Source organism: Symsagittifera roscoffensis, chromosome 1, assembly GCF_963678635.1.
Source record: "Symsagittifera roscoffensis chromosome 1, txSymRosc1.1, whole genome shotgun sequence".
Classification (NCBI taxonomy): Eukaryota; Metazoa; Xenacoelomorpha; order Acoela; family Convolutidae; genus Symsagittifera; species Symsagittifera roscoffensis.
In genome coordinates this window covers 26,126,833-26,131,710 of record NC_087062.1, presented here as the reverse complement: position 1 = coordinate 26,131,710, position 4,878 = coordinate 26,126,833, and the positions used below count along the sequence as shown (strand labels likewise).

General features: G+C 36.7%; 1 pseudogene; it reads right to left on the bottom strand.

Moving 5' to 3' along the window:
- Positions 1–2,124: 2,124 nt before the first annotated feature.
- Positions 2,125–4,878, bottom strand: part of LOC134854453 (bromodomain-containing protein DDB_G0280777-like) — a 9,793-nt pseudogene continuing 7,039 nt past the window's right edge.

Sequence of the window (4,878 nt, the reverse complement as noted above, 5' to 3'; positions counted from 1 at the left end):
CAAAAAACAGGAAATTACTTGGAGTTTTGAAGCTTAATTTCAGTTTTCAAGTTTCAGTTTTCAAGTTGCATAATTTACATACAAGTTATACAAGATTTTTGGGGCTTGACGATAGTGTGAAGTTCTCTTTGTATTTAAAAAAAATTCGTGAAAGTTTTGTGCCTTTTTATTGGTTTTTAAATTTTACCAAAATTACGTCCTGTAACATCTTATAATAACATCATAAGAAAAATTAATCATTTTGAAGTTTTTGAAGCTTTTTAATTAAATATTAACCAAAGCAATTTATCGGGGGTCTGATACTACTATTTGCCTCAGGGCAAGCGTCGTGTTTACCTTCGCAAACTTTCATTTTTTAGTTTAAGTATTTTTCCTCAGGTCTTTCAGACTAACTCCCTCAGCCAAAGTATTTCCTCCAAGAAAAAGTTGAAAAATTTACAAAGAAAACAAAAAGAATACGAGCTTACTTCGGCAAAACATTTTTAAATAGAAACGAAGTCAAGCTGAACCAGTTTGAACGCTATTGAAAATTAAATTTTGCTAATTTGAAACACGATTTAAGTCAAATTGGTATGACTATCGTATGTATCATTATGATTAAGAGACTTTGTTCATTTGTCCTTGTCGTTTCAGTGAATGGGAGTATCAGAAGCAGTACGTACAAGCGTTTCTGAGTAGTTTCAATATCTCGATGGTCGAAAATCTCACGCAGGCAGGCGTGATCAGTTTTTCCACTGAGATTGATAGTTCTGACGGATATTCATACTCTTATGATGAAGTAATGAATACGGTGCAAAATTTGGTACACATTCGCGGCATGACTAACATTCCGATTGCATTACAGGAAGCTTTTGTTATGATAAATAAGGACGAAAATTCAAGGGTAAAAGACTCAAGTGTTCGGAAAATGGTGATTGTTCTGACAGATGGTAGGAGTAATGGTCGGAACAAAGGTGAAATGACTCTGCACTCCGTATCAGATAATTTAAACCAAGTAAGTTGATTGGATTTAGAGCTAGCACAGATGAAAGCTCGCGTTTGCATGAAAACTCGCCAAATAATTTTTTGGACTACATAATACTAGCTATATAGTGTATGAAGTCTCGTCGTGGTTTTTTGTATTCAGTTTACCTTTGATGTTGTACTGCACAAACTCATGCACAGTCTCAACAACGTCAAGGCCATTACTTTTTGCCCGCAAACATATATACAGCGATCAATAAAAAACACCAGCACACAAGAATGACAGAAATGACTTGACTTGAAAAAAATGGAAATTTGAAAATTTGAAACTGTTATTATTCTAGAAAAAAATAACTTATTAAATAAAAAAAACTTGAAAGATGAAACAGACGTCAATTATTTCGAGTTTACGTGGCACCACACTTTTTAATTAACCCATGATTCAATAGAAAGAGTCCCTGCCGCACATCACAAAAGTTTGCCCGGGAGTATTTTACAATTGAAAAACCTTGCAAAAAGTTGTGTTCGTTTTTCATTGATTGATTACTGGTTTCCCCCAGTTACCTTAGTACTGAACGTCCTCATCGCGTCAATAGCGTGGGTTACTGACGAAACATTTCAGGTCATCAATACGTGAAAAATCGTTCTCTCTCAAATATATATACAACTCGGACATTTTTTTGTTTCTAATAATTGAAATTGAAACTTCAAAAATGCTTGATTTTTTGTTCTTTTTCTAGTTTGAGAAATAGACAGAAACATGACATCGTCACGACAGAACGAATCAACACCACAATATCATTCAACATCACCAACATTTCAACGACATAATTGCAACACTCTTCCCATACGACTCGAACAACTCCTCAGCTGAATTGCAAAGGAAACCGACTTTGAATTAGCAGAAGAATTCAAACAGACCTTTTTTCATATCTGAAGCAGCCTGAGGATTCAACGATTTACTTCATCAGCTATTCATTAAAAGACTCATTCACGGGAATTGAAGACACCTTAGATGAATTTGTCAGTGAATACAGAAGACTGCGAAAACGACGAAACAGCATTGCAACAGACACAACTTCTGTCGCAATCAACATCGACCATTTCATTAATCAAACTGCACCAGTTCTCCGATCTGCTTCTTGCAAATTTAATCAGCACTCACGTCATCTCAATAGCATATACCTCGTTTTCAGCAGCAAACACGTCTACAACCATTAAGAACAATCAGAATTTCTCAAACAGTCAACAGCAACCGGCGACAGTCTATCAGCGAGCGGAAATTTCAGCCTCTTTATCGTTTGCTCCATTTAACTTCAGGCCACAGACACACAAACACGTCGCAGCCTACACTGCTCCAATTTAGTTTTTAACAATAACCTAGATAGCGCGACTATCGAAGATCAAACATGATAAGTACCACTGCGATCCTATGAAATTTAACAAGTGGTACGTTTCATTCAAAGCTACTGTTCACAATCAACCAATCTCCTAGGCCGAACAACATCACGCTTGCGAACATGAGCAACAGGCCGCTCTCATTAAGCCATCGCCGGCTACGCATGCAGCATCGCTCTGTATCCAATTTCAAGTAAAGAACTCAAATTGAGACTTGGAAGACCAGACATAATTTTCAGTAACTACATCAAACTACTACAGCAACTCCACATGCCTTCGACACAATCGATTATTGAATTTTCATTTTTCATGTGGAAACGTTTCAGACACTTAAGTTTGCGAATGACATAATCTCCATTATTTACGTGCAGATTGCAGCCAACTTTTTTCACCACTTTTAGCAACAACAGTGGACTTATCACATCATCAAAAACAGCATTCAGTAGCACAGCCTCATTAATTTCAGTCTTTGACTCCGACAATTTGCCTTAGCGGGTGACTTTCTACCACATGATAACTTCATTTCCTCATCTAGCCAGCTCCAACCTTCTTTATCTAATCAACATAGAAACGGTGAAAGCCAGAACAACAACACACGCGGCAGTAAGCCCAAAATTTTGCAACGAAAAACTTTCGGAAAACACAAAGAAGACAAAAAAAAACAAAAAGAAGACAAAAACGAAAAAAAAAAGATCCATTGTCTTAAAATCACACTGTCCTAAAATCAAAGATTTGACAATTTAGTATAAACGAAAGCGTATTTGCGCAAGAAACTTTTGTCTAAATTCTCTTGAATAACACATGTTTTAGACTGCATTTTGAAACGAACATGAATCACTTGTAACAGTTAGCGTTATAGCAGTAATCATCTCCCGGATATCCTGAGCAGCTTTCGTATGTTTTCGTTGCCATAAACGCTTCTTATCTTCATTAATACTCTTTGTACCTGTTAACATTCAAAACAATATCAATTTTCTTGGCTCAAATTTTGTCCATGCTACGAAGCAAGGACAATTGTTTGATACAATCGACATCCAATTCTCCTCAGATACACGAAAGCCTCGAAACTGAAGAATTCTTTGTTGATAGATTTCATGATTCGATGCAGATCAACACACGAGCAGTTGATTAGACTAACTACACATTTCTAAACCTGAGCGAAAAATTTCTTGTCAAAGATGCTTCCATGCTTGACAAACAAAATAAAAAAAACCAGCCCAACAAACTCAGCAGCATCTGTAGCACTTACAATTATCCATACGACATCAACTTTCCAGATTTCGACAACAACTAGATTTCAATTCTCATTGGAATTTATAACATTGATCTTGCTACATCTCAAGCAACAATTAGATAACATCAAACGATCCATGTGCATTTTCTACTCCTCTTGTGTGGAGAATGGTGATCTAACAACCGACAGACTGGGCAGTTCAGTGTTCAGAGCCTACTCCTCTCATATCAACGACATCAACGAAGACGTAGACCCCTTCAATTACACAGAAAGATGGTACAATATGGAACTTCTGTGCAAACCGAAGGCCTGCCTCCCAACAATTTGCTGCTGCTCATCAATTGAAGCAGAGGAAAACCCGCCTTCTCAACGATCCTGAAAAGCTTGCAATGTACCAGGACACAATCACAAGCGACTGGAACAGGAAATGTTTTCTCAAAGTTTTCTCAATGTTCTCTCAATTTCTATCGATGAATTTCCCTCAACAGGATACCACCAGAGTAAACCCGAAAAAAATCCAAAAACTAAATAAAACAACCCAAAAATGCCTGAAAAAATACCGGAAAAAAACATGTCATAAAAATGCAGAGTTTCGAACGCGAAATCAAAATTCAATGAAAAATTTTTTGATGACATGCCCCTAACTGTCTCGGACCTCCTAATCAATTTAGTTGTTGTTATCTTTGTTTTCGAGAACGGAAATATCCCATCAAAGTAGAAATACAAATATGTACATGCAAGTTTCCGTCCAACCCGAAGACCGAAAACTTCTCCGAATGATCTGGGAAACAATTCAACCACATTTTCATTACTATAATTGTTTTGTTTTTTGTTTCCTTCTTCAAATTTGTGGTGACAATAACAAAAACGAACACCCCTACATCAAGCAATTCATCAACAGCAACACCGCATTATATTTTACGTCGAACTTACAGAACTCACAGACAGGAGCTACATTGTGAAATGACAGTATCATTTCCTCTGATTCACTAGTTTTTCAGGCGAATAAACTTGTAGATGTGAAAAAGAATAGGTCAAACCAGCGCAATCTTCTGCTTAAATCTTGCTCTATATTCGACTCTTTTGCCCTTGTGCCCATGTTAACGTTTGACTAAAATTTGCACAGCAAAAACATTTGGAGAAAAGGGCTAAATTACCGAAGTTGACCCGTTGAATTACTTTTTCAGAATTCTTCAAACAAAAGCAGTGGCTTGTTCAATGAATCAGGTTTTCATCTTGAGCCAGAAGATGCTAGGTCAAAACCGACGTTTAAAACAAACTTC